At 35.1% G+C, this 22,122-nt stretch overlaps 1 protein-coding gene across 2 annotated transcripts in view; it reads right to left on the reverse strand.

Annotated features, from left to right (window-relative positions):
• LOC126976876 (G-protein coupled receptor dmsr-1-like) overlaps positions 1-21,387 on the reverse strand; it is a 39,586-nt gene extending 18,199 nt beyond the window's left edge. For both annotated transcript variants that reach the window (XM_050825504.1, XM_050825503.1), the window contains exon 1: positions 21,200-21,387. The gene's annotated coding sequence lies outside the window, so the exon portion shown is untranslated. The remainder of the gene's footprint in view (positions 1-21,199) is intronic.
• Between the last annotated feature and the right edge of the window lie 735 nt (positions 21,388-22,122).

Below are 22,122 nucleotides of genomic sequence, written 5' to 3' on the forward strand. Positions count from 1 at the left end.
TTGAATCCTACTAGTCTTAAATACTTAAGTTTTAATACCTATTATACAAATCCTAAACCTTAGTCAAAATGGTCGTTTCATGTTTGCAAGCACCAAAATTACCGCCTAATTTAAATTTTCTGCTCATAGAAATGTCTACGTTACTCTTACGAAACTGTCAAGCCAAACTGTATTTTAGGTATATAAGTTTGTTGAGAACTTTAGACTAGGATTCACTGAGAAGGCTATTGAAAAGAATTAAAAAACTAGCACTCCTTAACCTAACATAACTGGTAGGGCAGAGCTTAAAGCTTGTCTCTCCATACTTACTTTTTACAATGAGGCTATTTAAAACAGTAATAAATTTACATATCCAACTACTTCATCTAGTTCTAAACTTACACTGTTATAAAAACGAAATTCTTATTAGTTTAATAATGCCTGGTTGATGATATAAATAATACACAAAATAAAGAGTTTTGAGTGCAAAATATAATACTGGTTTGTGGTTTGCTACAACGATATGGAATTATGAAAGTAACATTCTCCAGTAGTCGCAAATGAAAACTACGTTGAAATGATATCCAGGAACGTGACTAAAATTTTCGTTTGTGTGTATTTTGTTGCAAATTGACTTGAAATGGTTTCAAGAATGCTTCAAATTAGTTGGATTAATATAATGTTCATTTCAATCGTTCACAATTCGTTCACGAATATTGTCTATTATTCCGAACTTAGTCGATGTGTCCGTGAACAAAATAGAGTACCTATATATAAAAGAGAGTATATGGTCCCGTTTGAAAGAAAGTAGGCTCTGGGGGCTACTTTCAGTCAGTTATATACTTATTTGTTTTTTTTCTGTAAAAATTTCGCCTGTATGTAATAAAAGCATCGTTCTATGAGTACATATTTTCAATTGGCTGCACATATTACAATGATGAAACTATACCTTTTAATTTATATGTCTGAGTACTCTCTGTTAGCTGTAAGTAAATTTTCCTGTTATAATAAAATAAAATAAAAAAATATTTTGTTCTATTTTTAATAACGAAACGGAAAGATATTATGAAACTTGTTATAAATGTTACTAAATATAGAAATACCACTACTGTTAGAAAGGAATAAGTAACATAAAGGTTTTTACTTATATGTTACTTCATCTAATAGTTGTATTAATGCAGCTTATGTCATTCAAAGTTCCTGTAGAGCTTCAGGTGACGAAGCAGCTGATTGAGAAGGAAGCCGCCTGCTTCTTTCAGATCAGAGTTCATCCTCTATTAAGTCAGTTATATCAATTCCACCCCTTATACATAACTTATGTAAAACACAGCAGGTATTAAATAGAAATAAATTATAATTTATTTCAGTTTCCTACAAACTCTAAGTCGTGAAACTACCACGCAGGCGGCTCCTTCTATGTTCTAAACGTTCTTCACGTAGAGCAGCCTCGATTTTAAGCATTCTTGAAACCATATCAAGCAAATTTGCAACAAAATCTATACATTAATATAAAACACGCGAAACTTTGGTCGACACCTCTTTTTTCTTTGAATAAGAGTAGACCTACTGAGGATATGTGCGGAAGAAACTCAGCGGGCTCCTTTTTTTATGAAATTTCGTCATAATTAATAATTACAATTTTCTTACAATAAAGTCTATTAAACAGCCGGAGGGCGGTCGCTCCGTTTCCAATCTGTGGTATTATAAAGAAAATCATTTACGTTATACGTTCCGTACGTCATATAGCTATCTTTACCACGCAAGGTTTTTTAACAATTCTTTTGAATTAACACATTTGTTTTGTATTATATATTTTCTGGGATTATGTTGTAAAAGCACATCTCCTAACAGAATACTTACTTACTCGGAATTATGAGAAATTCTCACTATTAAGCAATATAATATAGTCTTGAATTTTGCCTCTAATAATGCAGGATATAATATAGCCGGCGAAACGTTGATATGGTATAATATCTGTACTTACTCCGTCGGGGATATACAGGAATGAGTCTTGTCTATTATATTTATGCTGTGTCATATATCTATGACTATATATAAGGTAGCTTATTACCCCCTGAGGAATTCTTAACTGCGCAGCGGTTGAGATACGAGCGTTGAGAGTGAACATAGCTCACACACCTACATTCCTTTACAACTTTAGCATCTGTCTTAAGGATACACTAGTCGACGGTTCAAAATCGTTGCTGACGGCGGCTAAAATGCATGCTGTCTCATACAACATCATGTGTGAAGGTGATACACGCTGTAAAGAGAAGTAAAAAGCTAATGTACTCAGGCACACACACTCCGGTATAATAGATAATGATTGAATGAATTTATAAAGAGGCTATTGGGCATTTTGAGAAAACTACTGAATGTTCCAGATCAAAATAAAATTATTAGAATATTTAAGTTTAGTTAGATTTTAAAACTCTTTTTTTTTTTTTTGATGTGTGATCACCGCCGCCCATACTCTCTTGCAACACCAGAGGAATCACAGGAGCGGTGCCGGCCTTTAAGGAAGGTGTACGCGCTTTTTTTGAAGGTACCCATGTCGTATCGTCCCGGAAACACCGCACAAGGAAGTTCATTCCACAGCTTTGTAGTACGTGGAAGGAAGCTCCTTGTAAACCGCACTGTGGAGGACCGCCACACATCCAGATGGTGAGGATGATATCCTAACTTGTGGCGTGTCGTGCGAAGGTGGAATTCGGCGGCAGGAATTAGGTAAAACAGCTCTTCGGAACACTCCCCGTGATAAATGCGGTAGAAGACACACAATGAAGCGACGTCTCTACGCAACGCCAAGTGATCCAGCCGTTCACAGAGTACTGGGTCCCCAACAATTCGAGCTGCTCTGCGTTGCACGCGGTCAAATGGATCGAGCTGATACTGGGGTGCGCCAGACCAGAGATGACAGCAATACTCCATGTGTGGCCGGACCTGCGCTTTGTAGAGCGCTAGAATGTGGGCCGGCTAGAAGTGTTGCCGTGCTCTATTAACGACGCCCAGTTTCTTTGAAGCCAATTTGGCTTTGCCCTCCAGATGGCCACGGAATTGGCAATCGCTCGAGATTTCGAGACCCAGTATTTCGATACTAGGCGAGGCTTTTAGGGAAGTGTTGTCGAAGAGCGGTGATGCGACAAATGGGGTTTTTTTAGTGGTAAACGCGCAAACTTGAGTCTTCTGGGGGTTAAATTGGACAAGGTTCAATTGACCCCATTCCGCGACCTTCTCAAGAGAGGACTCGATAGAAGACACAAGTTTCTCCCGGCACTGGTCGACGATTTCCCGAGAGAGACGTGCATGGCCCGTGTATACGGCATCACCAGTGCTGTCATCTGCATAGCAATGAATGTTGGAGGTGTCCAACATATCATTAATATGCAGAAGAAACAGCGTAGGAGATAGCACACAGCCTTGGGGCACTCCAGCATTCACGGGCTTCGGGTTCGAGCAATGTCCGTCGACAACGACCTGTATGCTGCGCCCAGTGAGGAAGCTGGAGGTCCACTTGCACAAGCTCTCGGGAAGCCCAACTGATGGAAGTTTAGAGAGGAGCGCCTTGTGCCATACACGATCAAAGGCCTTCGCTATATCCAGGCTAACTGCCAGGCCTTCCCCCTTGCTTTCAATAGCCGCAGCCCATTTATGTGTTAGGTATACCAGAAGATCGCCAGTCGACCATGGCGAAAGCCGTACTGCCGGTCGTTGATCAACTGGTGACCCTCAAGGTATACCAAGAGCTGGCGGTTAATTATGCTCTCCATGATTTTGGAGAGTAGGGAGGTTATAGCAATAGGCCTGTAGTTTGCCGGATCCGAACTGTCTCCTTTTTTTGGGATCGGATGGACAAGGGCTGACTTCCATGAGTCAGGGACTACGCCTTTGGAATAAGAGTGCCGGAATAAACGCGTTAGCACCGGAGTCAACTCAGGGGCACACGTTCTAAGCACGATTGGAGAAATGCCATCCGGCCCGCTCGACTTCCTGACGTCCAACGAAAACAGAGCTCGCCTAACAGTTTTCTGTCGGAACTGTACTTCAGGCATAGAGCTCTGACACCGAGGGATGGTCGGCGGTATTTTTCCGTTGTCGTCAAGAGTCGAGTTGGAGGCGAAAAGAGCGCACAGGAGATCGGCTTTCTCTTTTGCCGTATGGGCCAGGGTGTCATTCCTCATGTGCAACGGCGGCATGGACGGCTGGCTGAAGTTACCAAGAGCAGCTTTCGAGAACGACCAGAACTTGCGTGTTCCGGTCGGGTAACTGGAAAGCTGCTCGCCGATTTTGACGACGTGCTTAGACTTTGCACGGGCGATTTGCCGCTTAAAAAATCTGGATGCACGGTTGTATTTCCTCTTAAGAACTATGCAGTTCGGATCCTTTGTGCCCAGCGCCGAAACCCAACTTCGATACCCTTGTTTTTTGTAGTCAGATGCTGCTTTAACTGACGCATCGAACCAGGGCTGTGGTCTGCCACTGATCGGTACTACAGAGCTTGGTATAAAAATATCCATGCCCTGTAGTATCACATCGGCTACTGCAATGGCGCAGGCACTAGGATCATCCGAAGGGAAACAAACCCTGCTCCAAGGGTAGGATGCAAAAAAGGAACGCATCCTATCCCAATCTGCTGACTTGTAGTGCCAAACGCGGCGGGTCGCTGGTGGTCTGCGACGTGGGCGTCGGATAGGCACTACACTCCTGACCAGGCAATGGTCGGACGTTCCGAGAGGGGCGTCGACAATGACCTGGTAACCATCGGGATGTGTAGTCAGCAGAAGATCTAATAAGGACGGCATGCGGCTATCCAAATCCGGGAGCCGCGTTGGCGACTCAACCAATTGGGACAGATCGTACGCCAATGCAAAATTATGCACAGATCGCCCTGCGTAGTCTGTGGTACGTGATCCAAGCCATTCGGCATTGTGCCCGTTGAAATTACCCAAGACTACGATTTCAGCGGAGGGGGTCTGTGCAAGCACGTCGTCAATTGCCGCTTGAACGCAGCCCATGATATGATCGGTTTCTGCGTTACCACTATGGGACCTGTAGACACACGCATAGATGCGGACGCGGTCCTCTAAATCTACGCGGAGCCAGAGAGTGGACAGGTCCCTACCCTCAAAATTGCCGAGACGGAGATATCCTCCCTAACGTACATACATACCCTGGCATGAGGCAAAAAATTGTGCTCAATTTTGTACCCGGGGTACGTTAAATATGACGTATCGCTAGGTCGAGATATCTGCGTCTCCGTAAGGAAACACAAGGCCGGCTTCGCCGTCTCAAGGTGGTGGTGGACGGCGTTTAAGTTGGAGTGAATTCCCCTGATATTGCAAAAGTCCACGTGGAGTGTGGAGCGGGGTGCCGTGGTGTTACTGCCTCGTTTGTCCTTGGTTATGCGCGGTACTGTGCCCTCCCCAGAATACGAAGGGCAGCCCGAGCTAGAGTGCTCGGGGAGGGATTCTCCGACTCTGGTAGAGTCGGTACCCTCATGGGGTACTATCTCTTTAGGGACCACTTTCATAATCTTTGTTGGGGAAGGAGGGGGGGGGGGGGGGGAAATGGCCTCCGGTCCTCGACACTAACCTATGCGAAACATAGCGGCACTAGGCCGCCGGTATTCTGTGCGAGTGTGGTAAGTAACCCGGACGAGTCTTGCCCGATTGTGCTGACGTCAAAAGACGGCTCTATAAGTGTTTTATCTTCACACAAAAAGTGTTTTCATTACTGTTGAAATATGAACGTTTCGACCTAACCTAAATAACCTATATCTTTAAACACACTATTTTTTACTTTTTTGTTTCCGCTATGACGCTAGATAATAATATGAGGAGAATAAATATTACTTTCAATTAAAACGTACAACATCAATCAGGTTAGTAATCGCCATACTACGTTTGTATGGAAGATTGACCGACTGGCCCAACCTTAAGACCAGATAACGTTTTTAAGTGATCTAACAACAAGGGGTCTTGTTATATCAATCAAAACCTTCAAATTGTATCAATATTCTTTTTAAAGAATTTTTAAAAGTTACTAGAAATTTGTATCTCTTTGTATTGAGAATCAATGTAATATATTAATAATTAAATAATTTATCAGATTGATTGATTATAAAATAATGTATGTAACGAGAACTTACGATAAAGATTCACGATGGCAGTTCAACTTTGTTTATCCAAAATTTTTGATAACTATTCTGTATGACTTTTGATGTGGAATCTTCAAAGAGTTAGAATTAGAATTAATCGACATCACAGTTTAATTAATAATATTATTGTAAAAAGTTCAAAGAGGATTATTTTGGCAATCGTTTGATACAAAACTTTATTTCTCGGAAAAACAAACACCATTTGCTAAGGCATCTAAGTACCTACGTCAGAGATTACGTAATTGGGTACAAGGGATAGTGTTTACTTGGAAAATGTAAGTTTCATTAAGATTGAACAATACAAGCACACGAAGGGATTTTAGATATATAACATAGTATATGTACGTGTTTATGTCAAGTTTGAATTACTAACACGATTCGATATTTATTCAATTTTCTATAAACATTTTGCGTCAAATATTATTCAATTCTTAATGAACACGGCACGGCATACGTGAATAATAATTTTAATTAAAAAATAATAATTTAAGTTCAGAAAAACTATCTACGGAAAATCTTCCACAGCGAAACCAATAAAAATATTACATGTAATATTATCGTTGATTGGTATTGTGATATGATTGGTTTAGAATATTAATAAATATATAATAATATTTAAGTTTAGGATATAATAAATATTCTTCCTATTAATATTATAAATGTGAATGTTTGTATGTCTGGATGTATGTTTGTACTTCTTTAACGCAAAAACTACTGCATGGATTTTGATGAAACTTTACAATAATGTAGCTTACACACCAGAATAATACATAGGCTATAATTTATAAGACTATAGTTTGAATTATCCAAAACGTAAAAGAAGTGTGAAGTAAGTAGGTTACTTTACTTTATACTTAACAGTTATTTACAATAAATCCACGACATCTTAAGTGTTTGTCATTGCTACTTATTAGGAGTTAGGATTTTAATTTTAATAACTTAGGTTGGTATTTGATTTTTATGGATATTACTACTTATAATAAGACCACGAAAGCGAAATTTGTTTGTGCTGAATAGTTAATTATAAGTGATTACTTCGTTTTTATTTTAATTACAAAGTTGTTTTTTTATATTTATATAATATATTACATATTATTATGTTTTTTATTATTAATTGGTTTTCTTTTTGATATTTATGTAATAAACTTCTTTGTGGGGAATAGTTCAAGGAGAATGCGAAAGTTTGTGAGTGTGTGTGTATGTTTATTACTTCTTTACACTAAAAATTACTGCATTCTGCGAGCAATTCATGTTTGCCTTGCAAATACATGTTATAATGTATATCGGCGCAAATACTACAACACACCTATTATAAAATCGAGACTAAGAATATTAATAATTTTAGTATAAAATAAAATCATAAGTCATCATTTGATTACATTGATGTAATATTATTTTTAAAAAGAATCGAAAACACGTGCACGTGCGCCGAACTCCATAAATACGGTCACATCGTCACAATTTACATACATTACACAGTTGTTCGAACACTTATATCATGAACACTATTTTCATGATTTTAAATTTGTTGGATTTGTCTCCGTTCCGAATAGCAAAATATTATATTATTTTGCTAAATTTGTCTCCGTTCCGAATAGCAAAATATTATATTATTTTGCTAAATTTGTCTCCGTTCCGAATAGCAAAATATTATATTATTTTGCTAAATTTGTCTCCGTTCCGAATAGCAAAATATTATATTATTTTGCTAAATTTGTCTCCGTTCCGAATAGCAAAATATTATATTATTTTGCTAAATTTGTCTCCGTTCCGAATAGCAAAATATTATATTATTTTGCTAAATTTGTCTCCGTTCCGAATAGCAAAATATTATATTATTTTGCTAAATTTGTCTCCGTTCCGAATAGCAAAATATTATATTATTTTGCTAAATTTGTCTCCGTTCCGAATAGCAAAATATTATATTATTTTGCTAAATTTGTCTCCGTTCCGAATAGCAAAATATTATATTATTTTGCTAAATTTGTCTCCGTTCCGAATAGCAAAATATTATATTATTTTGCTAAATTTGTCTCCGTTCCGAATAGCAAAATATTATATTATTTTGCTAAATTTGTCTCCGTTCCGAATAGCAAAATATTATATTATTTTGCTAAATTTGTCTCCGTTCCGAATAGCAAAATATTATATTATTTTGCTAAATTTGTCTCCGTTCCGAATAGCAAAATATTATATTATTTTGCTAAATTTGTCTCCGTTCCGAATAGCAAAATATTATATTATTTTGCTAAATTTGTCTCCGTTCCGAATAGCAAAATATTATATTATTTTGCTATTCGAAACGGAGACAAATCCAACAAATTTAAAATCATGAAAATAGTGTTCATGATATAAGTGTTCGAACAACTGTGTAATGTATGTAAATTGTGAAACTAAGTACTGTAAATCGTAAACATTGAAATGTTGACGAATAAATAAAATACTTTATAATAATGATAATCTCTGGATCTACTGAAACGATTTAAAAAAATTCTTACCAATAGAAAGCCACATTTTTGTGACTGTCATAAGCTATATTATATTAACCCGAAAAATGAAAAGACTTTTTTGTGTTCGTGGTTGTCGGCTTTTAAAAGTAAGTCTGAGAAAAAACGGTCGAACACTATAAATAATTTATATGGCAAAACATTCGCCAGGTCAGTTAATATAATAATGTATTATAGCGATAATTGTTTATAATGAGATTCTGAATTTATTAGTATCGCTGACACATTTTTATTTATTATTTTATACATTATATATATATATATATATATATTATCATGATGTAATTATACAATCAATGAGTTTTTGTTAATAAAGGAACAAAGAATCAACACATGACTAACATAGATGTACACAACACTCTATTTGATTATTTTGCGCACCATTGCTGTATCAGTCCTTCAATAAGAGGAGTGTTTCAAGCGTACGTAGCAATGTAATCATCTATTGAGCAGAGTAATAGTGAAATAACCACAGCTTCTATTGAGCAGTGTACTAAATTCAATAAAGATTTGGAATATTTTCCAAAAAATTAAATAAATAGGCTCTTCTAGCAGTGGTAAAACAGAAGGTAATATTACAAGTACTAGAATAATTATTAATTGTAAAAATGCAAATCTGATGCACCAAAACATGCAAGGATTGTTAGGTAAAGAACTAGAACTGGAGTTATTTATGACTCATGAAAATATACATATTTTATGTTTAACAGAGCACTGGCTCAAAAAATATGAGCTCATCTTTAACTTCAGTGGTCATCAGGTGGCAAGTGGGTTCAGCAGAGAAAAGGCTACACGTGGCGGTTCTCTTATACTTGTAAGTAAATTATTTAAATTCAAAGAACGTGAAGATATTGTAGGCCTCTCTGTAAAATGTACCATTGAAATAGCCTGTGCAGAGCTTGATCGCGCCATTGTTGTAAATATATACAGACCCAAAAAAAGAATTATTTGAAAGTGTATCGGAGGAGGCTTTATTACAATTTTCTGAGTCCAAGAAGTATATTATGATATGTGGTCACTTTAATATGAATTAGAAAAATCTACCACCGTTTTTAGATTCAGATCTTTGTTCAAATCATATTACGATTTATCCAATATTTTCCTATACCTATAAAAGCTGTATTGATAATATATTTAATAATTATAAACCCATTTCTCAGTCTATAATAGAGATCGGTCTGATCTCAGCTTGGCTTTGGTCAATTTAGCCTCTTTATTATATGTATTAAAATATTGAGTTAAAAAAATGTGCTACAGTTAAAAAGTTTACGTTTGTTCCTGTGAATAATAGGCGATTGGAGAAATATAAAGGTAATGTTTCAGTAAAACTCTCAAATTTGAAATTATTCAAATATAATAGTAATCCTAATAAGATGTATGATATGTTATTTAAATAATTAAAACAGATATAAACACTCTTATCTCCTCCACCAGCGTTGCTGAGTCACTTCTTCTGGAAAAGGCTAGAGAGGGTAAACAAATTTTCAATTTCAGTTTTGTAAGCCCTGCAGAAATAATTAAAACCTTTAAATCTCTTGACATGAAAAAATCTGCTGATATATGGGGCATTTCTGTTATAATTATAAGTTCAATAATTGATGTCATAGCACCAAACCTAGCAATAGTTTTTAATAATTGTATTATACAAGGCATGTTGCCTGCCCTTCTGCAATATAGTTAAATTACACCAATATTTAAGTCCGGATGCACTTCTGATCCGAATAACTATCGTCCTGTGTCGGGTTTGCGGACCCTTAGTAACATTTTTGAAAATATAATAATTTCTTTGATTTTTATAACTAGCTTTGAAAAGCAATACATTCCATTAAAATCGTACATTATATGTAAAAAAAAATCGGAAAACACGATATAAAAGACTCAGCTCCCATCTGTAAAGTCATGATGAAAATAGATTCAAGAACACGCTACGACGTACATAATTACACGCGTGGGCAACTTTGGAAAGCTTTTACGAAACTCTCACAAATATTATAGAATATAATAATTATCTTACATAATACCATTTCACTCATCTTGGATATCACACATTATTATTTTTCTTTATCCCCGATTGCTTATAACGTGTTTTCTGTATGAAACAGTAATTTCTTTGACAGTAATATTAGGTCGGGGATAATGTTTCTTGCCACGCTATACGTATTTTATAAACCCAAGACTTTTTTATCAAAGATTATTCACATCTTAATACAGTATATGTGCTATTTTATTTGATAACTATTTTACCATCTTGTAGGTAGTGGCGTGATCATCTACATTTTAATTTTAATTTTATAGGAGAGGACAAACGAGTGTACGAGTCACCTGATGTTAAGTGATCACCGACACCCACATACTCCTGCAATACCAGAGGAATCACAAGAGGGTCGCCAGCCCTTTAAAAAAGTGTACGCGCTTTTTTTAAAGGTATCTCGTATTGTCCTGGAAACAGTACAAGAAAGCTCATTCCACAACTTCTTTGAAAACAGCACTATGGAAGCAAGTTCTTTGAAAACAGCACTATGGAAGACCTTTCTTTGATCCCGCTGCTTTTGACTTTTTGGGATTTTTCATCAAAAAAACGGGCACTTCCTAAATAATTGTGAACAGACTGCTACAGGTCCGCAGCAACTAGCAATTGAATAATAATGTAATAATTATTTATAACCGACGTCTCTTTTCATAGGAAATCCAAACATAAATGGAACAATGATATGGCTAAAATCAAAATCTAACGCTGACTTAAAACTGTAACGTCGACTACGAGGTCAATGACGTATCACACAAACCGACCATTTATTCGCACGAGTGTCTCCTCATGACACCGTCGTTACCTTACACTTAAGTGTATATTGTAAAATATACTGGCGTATCTATACACGACCTGACATCCTGAAACTGTGTCACCCATTGTCGTGACATCGTGTCATCAATGTTAATATTCAAAATACTAAAGAGCTAATCCCAGGCGTGGCTGACTGTTTACGACTTGTTCATCAAAATCCGTTTTAGTAACAACAGAATTACTTTCCTTCTCCGTCTTGTTGTATCGTAAGAGATGTTTTTCTACTGTAGCAATAGGGGTAAAAGCTCTATGGTCTATGAAAAAAAAAATGTTAAGATCAAATGTCTTTTCGGAACATTTTGCATTTAAAAACGTCCTAGATATATTTGACAAGAATATTTGGGATCGGCATTTGTTGTAAAGTTTTCTAAACAGGCGTCCTGTTACAGAACGATAGATAATTTATGAGCGGTAAAAACAAAAAAAAATCATTTGCACGGCTCATTCGGTGACCGAATACTGAATAAAAGAATATCATTTGCAATTTGCCCAGTAAGCAAAATTATTGTTATTCTCATGTCGAGCAGGGGAACAGTGGTTTAAGGCGAGGTTTTCCCAACACTTTAGGCAAAAATCACTCGAACGTATTTATCTATAGCGGTAGATATATACGTTCGACGCGGGCATGGCTGAGACACTAGCCGAGCGATGCGGGTCAATGACCCCACCCCGGAAGAAGGCGTAATATTTTATAAAAATGGTTGCGCAAGAGTACGAAATGCTGTCGTATTTTCATGCATTTGGAAGTGAAACTTCTTTAGGCGCATGAGGGTATTTTTTTACAAATGAAACGGAAAAAAAGAACGTCACGGAAATTTGAGAAGTTTTTGTTCAAGGGAGAGAGCGATTGACACCGATTGAGGAAGAGTATTTCTTACTCTCGGGCTTCCCTACTAGCCTTGTATCGTGCAGGTTTAGCGCGCGGCCGCTAGTAAGTAGAACACCTTCCACTAGCCTTGTATCGTGCAGGTTTTTTTTTAAATTCCAAGATCGCCGCCGCGCAAAATTATGATTACAACATTATGGGTATCGTATCCGAGGTTCTAGAGGGTGCAGAGAACGATTTTGTGATCATGTTTAAAATCCAAGATGGCCGCCGCTCAAAATTATGATTACAAATTTATGGGTATCGTATCCGAGGTTCTCGAGGGTGACGAGGACGAATTTTGAGCGGTGGCCATCTTGGATTCCAAAAATGATCCCAAAATCGTTGATACAAATATCCCGCGTGGCATAATATTCAAAATAATATTACGTACATTTTATTTTAGTACTTTCCGACTTCTATTTACCCATATATTTTAACAAATACGCTGTCGCATCATCGTTATTTTTTTGGTATGATTCCCGCTTTGTACTTGTTTGCTAAAATCTTACGTAATGTGAGCCCGAGAGACACGAACACAATACCTTCCTTAACAGTGGTCACGGGCGTACTGCTGGCATGAGCAAGCAATGAGCTTGCAACCAAGGCGTCGCGTTTGGTTTATTACGATAAAAAATAATATAAAATAATTCACAAAGCGTATTGATAAAACCCACAAGGAAAATTTATAAATACTAATAAACTATCGAATAAAATAAGTTTTGTGTTTATAGCTTTCATAGTTTTATGACAATATAAACAATTCAAATAAAAAAGACTATTTTTCAAAAAATAAATCTATCGAGATTTTTTCCGTAATCGTGTTTTCGAAACTGCGATAATTTAGATAAAGAAATGAAGATAAACATTTCAAAAAATTGGAACCGTAGTATTTGTAGAAGTATTTTAAGTAGATTTTCAAAAATGTTACTTTTTAAGACTATAGCGCCTTAAGAGATGATTGAGTAGTTTGCAGCAAATCATATGAAAACAATAATCAAGATTCGTTTCAGTGCAAAGTTTGTTCTGAGTCGGCTAGTCATGAATTCTATGGCATTAAGGGAAAATTTAATTTCTTTTGCATGACTTGTTTCTAATTTTATACAATTTTTATTAGGTGTATATTCGAAAGTTCCTACAAAGTCTGAATCTTAAACCAAAGCAAACAGAAAGTGAGCACCATTTTTTTTTTCAAGTTCAGAAAGATGTAACGATGTTTATAATTATTTTGTTTAATTTTCCAGAATGTTATAATAAAAAATAAAATACCTCTTATAAGCTGGCAACGCTCCTTTGGTGTTACAAGAGAATTTTGACAGCGGTGATCACTTAAATCCAGGTGACCCATACGCTCTTTTGTTCTCAAAGTCAGAGTCAAAGTCAAATAAACTTTATGCAATTAAGCTTAACTTAAGCGCTTTTTAATCGACACTTTAAATATTTCTTTTAAATTACTGAATCTACCATGTGTATAAAGTAGAGCTCGTGAGAAGAACATAAAAGAAACTCAACGGCTACTCTTTTCAATCAATAGAGCTGCAATTCAGCCGAGTATCGTTAATTTGCTTCTAAGAATCTACTAGACTTTGTAATAGATCGCATAATCAGAAACTAACTTCTCTCTCACCAGACAACTTTTGAAGTATATCCTTTCCAATAAAAACAGGATTATCTAAATCGGTTGAGTGGTATTGAGTTATTCGTCCATTTCTAGCGCACATACTTATAGCAAATTCAAGACTTTTATGGTTTTCTCATGGATGTCACCCATGGGACCACATCGGAAGCACCAGATTTCAAATAAAAAAAACAATCATCAAAATCGGTTCACCCAGTCGAAAGTTCTGAGGTAACAAACATAAAAACTACCGACGAATTGAGAACCTCCTCTTTTTTTGAAGTGGGTTAAAAATGAATTTTATGTCAAATAATATAAATGAATCGCTATGACTTGATGTCACGTTATACATTAATGTATTGTTTTCCTCTCCTCCTCCTCCAAAATAAATTAGTTCAGGTTATATTTATAATATCTGTGTTGTTAAAATTAATAAAAAATTATAGATAGAAACAATTAAAAAGATCGATACATAGAATTAAAAATTTAATTAGTTTTTAAAAATAATTGTTAGTAGGTACGGTCTCTTTGTTTAAATAGTGGATTTATTATTATTACTGTCTTTATAATAAAGACTGGGCCTTTTATAACTTTTAGTTGCTCTTTCAATACCAAAATGTTATGAAAGAAACAAAAAAAAACATTAAATAAAATGTTTCATTGTAAAAACCATTTTATGTATTTCGTATGAAATTACCTACTTTTAATAAATAGTAATTGAAGAAATAAAAATCATCCAAATGTAAGACATATTTAAGACATTCAATTAAATATTTATAAACATTACCGTATTACAACCATACTACGCTTTATAGGTACCTCCGAAAACTCTCTCATTAATATTCTAATTATAATATATTAACACTTTTAATTGTGAAAACGTGCACTATTTTATTGAAGGTATAACATTGATATATGGATACAATTCTGGAAGTTTCAAAGTTATCTCGCTTACGCTAGCTACAAATAGTTTAATGCGCGAACATAAAATGTCTTCTTGAAATTGTTTATTCCTAGTATTCAGGCATTTAGTCAATATTTTTACTTTAAATTGGAAGAAATATCCTTATAATTGCCACTTCCAGTTAAATATTTCTGCTAATTGGTGCCTACTTTTTAGGGTTCCGTACCTCAAAAGAAAAAACAAAACTCTTATAGGATTGTTCGTCGTCCGCCAGTCTGTTAAGTCTCGAGAAAGCGTAAAGGTGTCAGTCGATATTCAAACAATATACTCAAGTGTACAGTCTCTTTAAGCTATGAGAAAATAATATTTAGTTAACAGTCCCCAGTGCAGCGGTTGTCTGGCTGAGGACGAAACGGTCACTCATGTAATCCTGGAATGTGTAGGAGTGGCCAACCAACGGGCGAAAACCCTTAGTGAATGCAAGGTGGCTTCGAGAAGTCTGCGAACACCCCATTAGTGTTCTAACCTTCTGGGAGCAGCCGGGCTGGTTGGAATATACTGGCCAAAATTGCACGCAAAATGCACTCAAGTGTTAATTGCAGAAACAGGAGCCCTATTAGCAATACCAATGTATAGGGAAAACCATAAATGTAATATAAAACCATATATTTGTAATTAAATCATAAAATTGTCCGGAGCCCTCGGTAGGCGAGAGCGACTCGCACTTGTCTGGTCTGTTTAAGTTTGGTGTTGCTGGAACAGTATTGTTTGCTGACATCATCATTATCATCTCAGCTGAAAGACGTCCACTGCTGGACAAAGGCTATCCTCAAAGGTCTACACGACGATCAGTCCTGCGCTGCCCTCATTCAACTTGTTCCTCCCATCTTGACCAGGCATCGGTCTATCTTGTGTGGCTACCAACTGTACGAGGTCGCCATTCGGGGACTTTACAGTCCCAACTTCTATCTACCAATCTCAAATTCACTGAAACACTCTAGAAAAATCATCAAAGTCGTTCGAGCCATTTAGGAGGTAGTTCAATTGTGAATTTAAACCATCCTCGAAACCACTTGAACACCCAAAGAAAATTTCATTTAAATTGGTCCAGCCGTTTAGGAAGAGTTCACTGTCAACACATGTACCTACAGAACAATTATATATATAAAGATATTTACGTAGATAGATAGGGTCTCTTTTTGTTAGGCAACACATGACAACAGGCCAGGCTTATTACTTTAGTATGCGTGACAAGCGACGCCTTACACTCGCGATACGTATATATGTCACTTAGTTGTAGTGTGCATGTGTTGCTGACAATAGTGATGTACTGTTCGCCGCTATCTTTTTGGTCGTGTTCACATCTGTCTCAGTGTATCTAGACGTATCAATTATGTTAGTTCTGAAACAATAAATTATTTACAAGCACCCCGAAAGCCGTAGAAAAGTAAATGGAAAAATAATTACTCATCCTTGTTAAACCTGACTGACTAACCTTCTTATACGTTGAAGCACAGAATAAAGACTTTTACTTTGGTCAAACAAACAGAGAAAATATAATATGAACCGATGAGCCCGGATACCTACGAAGCGGCGCCCCTGTTACGGTGAGCGTTGGACAATCCACCACATTGTCTACCTCCAGGTTTCCGTTCTCCATTACGTAAAATAAAACCAAAATCACTTTATTCATGTAGGACAAAGAAATAACACTTATGAGTGTCAAAAGTTTTCCTTTCTTTTAACATTTACCACCACTTCGGAAAAAGTTCAGCTTTTATTTTTGAATTTGACATATTAAATTAAAATAATAAATAAAAGTTGAGAAGAAGTGGCTAGAAAATCATTACCGCTTTTTAATAATAATAATAATAATTTCTTTATTTTAGGCTACAAGACCCATAAAATAAATACCTTATACTCTAACATACACATTTTATATAACTTAAATCTACGTCACATATTAAATCAACATTTATAGCTTCTTCATTTTACAAGGTATATTTTTATATCTAAAGCGCGGAGTGATACTCGCCTGGTTAAAGTAACTTCTTAGTGTGGCCATAAATACTGTTATAATTAAAAATAAACAAAATATTACATTTGAATTTGGAATCTGTCACTTTAATATAATTGTTCGTTGAATTTTCTCATTTTAGCGCCAATACATTGTACAATATTTTGCGATAATAAAAAAGAGTGATAAAGAAAACCGAATCGCTGTGATTGCATTACACAAAGTAGGTATAGAGCCAAATGCAATTTTTAAAACTCTCTATATGCTTGGTATTAGTGAATTGTTTATGTACCGGGCAATTAATAGGTACTATGAGACCTCCTCTGTTCTGTTGTGTGGCAGAAAAAGATCTGGCCGTCCTGTGTTCGTACGAAAAAGGTGATCAAACCAATAAGAAAAAGAATCCTGTCCGATAGCAAAAGATTTTATCTCAAGACATGTAGATATTACCTACAACCATGTCGCCTATTTTAAAAGATGTCATAGGACTTGCAGCCTATAAGGGACGTACTGGTGATATCTTAAATTATAATTAAAAAAATAATAGAGTGGTAAAATTTAAACAACTACTGAAGCGGTACGCGAAGGGAGGTCACGGAAAATTTTTGTTTACGGATAAGAAATTTTGTACAATTGAGGAATATTGTAACAAACAAAAGTCCGTATTTATTATGCTAAAAGCTCTAAGGAAGCATTCTTATTTGTCGACAGAGTGCAGCGTGGGCACTATCCGACTTCAGTGATGGTTTGGTTTGGGTATTAGAGCCATGAAGGAGTGACTTTTGTGAAAAAGGTATCAAAACATCGGCAAGTGTATCAAGATACCATTCTTGTGAAGGTGGAGAAGTCCCATATTCAATAACTAAGAATGGTCCTTCCAGCAAGATCTGGTCTTTACGATTGGCAGTGACGCATTTTCCCATGGAAAGAGTGCGTGCTGCTATTGATAACTGGCCTCAACATTCGAAGAACTGTATTGCAGCCAATGAAGACTACTCTGCATAAGCTTTTTATATTTTAAATTGTTTTGTATTTATGTAATAAACTAACACACTGGAAAAGTAATAGAAGTTAAGTATTTAAAAAAGATTTTTGGAGTTTACTCCTTAAGAATCAATTTTCATATAAGGCTGAGAAAAATACGGAGAGTAAAACCTACTCATCAAGTGGCATAGTAACGTTTTTGGTGCGCATCATTTCTCGCGCACCTTTCTCTTTCTTGTATGTTGAAGCTTTATTGTATTATTGAAATTGATTTCAGTTAAGTGAAAATTCTATAAATTATTGAAGAAAGTGGTGTAAATAATAGTGCCCGATAATCTGATACGCACGTGGGTACTAAGTAAGTTACAATTCATACATTAAGATTACATGTATTGTATATATAAACATGTGTGCTTTGTATTTATTAAAAATATTGAATTATCAATATAGTTCATACAAATTTATATGAGCTATGCACATAATTTAATGTTTAATTTAATATGGAGAGTGTGTGAATGTTTAATTTAATTTACGCCAAATAGAAAATTTTATTTTTACATCTACAATTTTTTTAAAGTTATTATGATTTATTTTCTATTAACTATTTTTGTAGTTTCAGTTATGATTATTAATAAAAGTAAGATCTACTTAATTGTAAAATATTTGATATACAATATTTCGCCGAATAGTCGTTAAAAATGTAAATAAAATAAATATATATATATTCTTTAAGAATTTTCATTAATGCGTTTATTTACCCTTACATATGATGTCGATCATTTTTAATTAATACGATTTTATTAGCTTTGTAACCGAATCCATTGGACTTGATTTTATTTAGTACCTGTTCAAAGACAATCATTCTTGAGGAGTAAACTCCAGTCGTGCGTCGGAGCTTTTTTTTCTTAGTTTCAGTATTTATGGCAAGACTAGGTATTTAGTTGAATGTATTCTTATATTGATTTCAAACTTTTATTAGCGCTGAAGGAAGAAACTCTTATTAATATCACGGATTCTCAAACCTAATACTAATAATATTATGAATTCAATGTTTGTATGTTTTGACGGTAGAATGGCATAATGGAAATCAATTATCGGACAAATGGCTGCATGGACAAAAATAAAGCACGTAAACTTTTGATCTTGGAAAAATATATGTTTCTCGTGGGATAGATTTCTTTTTGTTTTTCAAGGAGCAAGGGTTTTCATTAATATTTGCATAGAGGTATTTTAGGAGTCATAAGATGACGTAGGCCACTTTTCATTTAAAAAAAGGTAATGTTCCCGTGGGATATATTCGTTTTTGTTTGTCACAGAGCGAGGGTCAAGATGATTATTTGCGTAGAGGTTATATTAGGAGTCATAGAACGACGTGGGCTACTTTTTATCTAAAAAAAGGTATTGTTCCCGTGGGATAGAATCCTTTTTTGTTTTCGTAGAGAAAGATGATTTTAATTCAACATCAAAATTTCAATGACAAATAAGTCCCGGGTGAAAGCTGACGTTAATACTTGAACTGAGATCTGGCTAACAGGCTTCATGAAATTGTATCGAAGTGTCATCGCGTATACAGGGTGTCCCAAAGTTATGGGACATGAAGGGAAAGTACCTTAAATATCGTAGATAGGGTATTTTACAGAAAGAAGACTATATGTTATTTTTAAAAGTTAGTAATTCTGCATTCAAAGATTTTCTAAAAATTACTTGCCTCGTCTGGGACTCGAACCAACTTAAACGTAAAAAAACACCCCTACTTTTATGATATGTAGATATGAGAAAGTAGTCAATTAAGTGGGTATTTTTTTGTAAATTAATTAATTAAATGCTCAAAATGTGATCCCTCCTGTCTTACGCAAATCGCCAATCTTTTAATGTGTCCGCTGCCTTTTGATTTTCTTATCATTTTATGGTGAATACTCGATATGATATGGCACAATTCTGTTTGTAACTCGTCCACATTCTCGTTTCGCTTTTAAACTAAAAACAAACTTTGCTATAAAGTATTTCAATTATGAAGTGGGTACTTATTTACGAATAATCAATGCTATCTATGGAATGATAGTATTTCTACTTTCCGAACGTCGTCGTCGGCAATAAATAACTTTCTTAAAATTTGACTCAAACATTTTACGTTGCTCCTTTCTTTTAAAATACTATGTTACTTAAGAACAGTCATTAGTTTTTAGCCATTCTTTAAAGTGGCATCATAAATATACGGGTGTTTTTTTTTACATTTAAGTCGGTTCGAGTCCCAGACGAGGCAAGTAATTTTTAGAAAATCTTTGAATGCACAATTACTAACTTTCAAAAATAATATAGTCTTCTTTCAGTAAAATACTCTATCTACGACATTTAAGGTAATTTCCCTTCATGTCCCATAACTTTGGGACACCCTGTATATCGCCAAATATATAATATTATGATCACAGGATATACCGAACGAATTCTCATTTAAAAATTAGTTTTTATAAGGAAACACTATATAAATTCCGAATCTTTTACTTCTTTTTTTTTCTTATAAGTACATTTCCATTTTCTTGGATTTTATCTAATTCAAAAAATTGTTGCTTTTTTTTATTTTGACAGAACAAAGTGTTGCGGTCTTCGCTGGAGAGGATTTAGAACTACCAGCTTAGAGGAGGTGTTAAGTCGATCGTGGATTCGGATCTGAATCCGACATATTATGGGCCCTTCGATCACGGATTATATACGGATTTTTTTTGCCTTCTCTCGAAAAAAAAGGGTCCGGAACAGCAATTAATATATGTTTCGTTATACCACATCAGTCTAGCCCTGCCTTAAGCATGAAATATCCAGGTATTTATTACAACGCCTCGCCCAAGTACAAGAGAGATTATTATTAAAATATAATATTTACAATACGATAACTGTGGGATTGTTTTGATACCTGCTCTTTAGAAACTAACACAGAGATCTATAGAGCGTACATAGACTTTGCTCACACTTTACTTACGTAAAAAGAGTGTAAGCTGAGCATAATCTGAAATAATGCTGAGCTTAAGATAAGATAGCCGAAAAACAATCAAAAGTCAAGTTCTTGTTTCATCACAATCAGCTAAGTTTTACGTAAGTAGGGTCTGAGCAAAGTGTAAGTACTGTCAGACTTAGTGATATTCAGGCCTATTGTTTTTCGCTTTAAAGGTTCTCAGAGACTGAATTGAAGTGCTGCTTCGAATTTTAAAAAGTTATTAAATTTTCAACAAAAAAAATTTGCGACAGTGTACCATTTCAGTTTCATTTTAACATTACAACATTTATGACTTTATCGAAAATTTCCGTTTATAAGCAAGATGACATAAACATACCATGCCTTGTGCACTTGTACTTTAAAGTTCCAAAATAATGTAAAACATGATCACAATAATCACACAATGTTTTTATTAAAACTGTGAAAAATAGATCGAGAGTTTATCGAGATCGGGAATGACCGCGGTCGCGACGCGTCTCTCTTGTACGGGAAAGCGTTTACGACTGATTCTACTGTGAACTGTGACTGAAGACTGAATAGTGAATAGTGAACAATGAAATGGATAAGGTGTTTCATTTGATGACCCATATAGCCCAGTGGTTAGCGACCCTGCTTGCTGAGTCCCGGGTTCGAGTCCCGGTAGGTGATAATTCTTGTAAAAGTGTATCAATATTATATTGTACCAAAGTAAAAGTATGTTAGGGATAGTTTGAATATGAGTAACAAAACAATGAATTTTAAGACAAATATATTTAACATACACATTTCTGTATTATGTACAAATTAGTGTTTACTTTTATCAATTAATATATTCATAAAGTACTCATTTTACATTAATATGCACATTGTTCTATAATCTATATAGTTATTTAAATGATAAGAAAAGCTTGGAGTATGTATTGTCATAAGGACTTAAGGTTTTAATGTTTTATTTCGGAGTGTTTTCAGAACGAATCGGCACGGGTCCTTCTAGTGCTTCAGGAGAATGTCAAATCAATTTCACTATAATATTATGTTATTAATCAAATGTGTTATTCCAATTTAATGTATTTAAAGTACATGAAAAAGATTATGATTATTTTCAACCAACTGTTTGTATTGTAAATTTATAATTACACGTAAAGACAATATAAAATAAAATAAAAAAATAAAAATAAAATAAAAATAAGGATAGGATACATGAAATAGTCAACGCTTACTGAAATAAGGAGACTACTTTGTGAGCATTGTTTAAATATATTTCTTTCTTTGTTATTTCAT

This window comes from Leptidea sinapis, chromosome 42, assembly GCF_905404315.1.
Source record: "Leptidea sinapis chromosome 42, ilLepSina1.1, whole genome shotgun sequence".
Taxonomy (NCBI): domain Eukaryota; kingdom Metazoa; phylum Arthropoda; class Insecta; order Lepidoptera; family Pieridae; genus Leptidea; species Leptidea sinapis.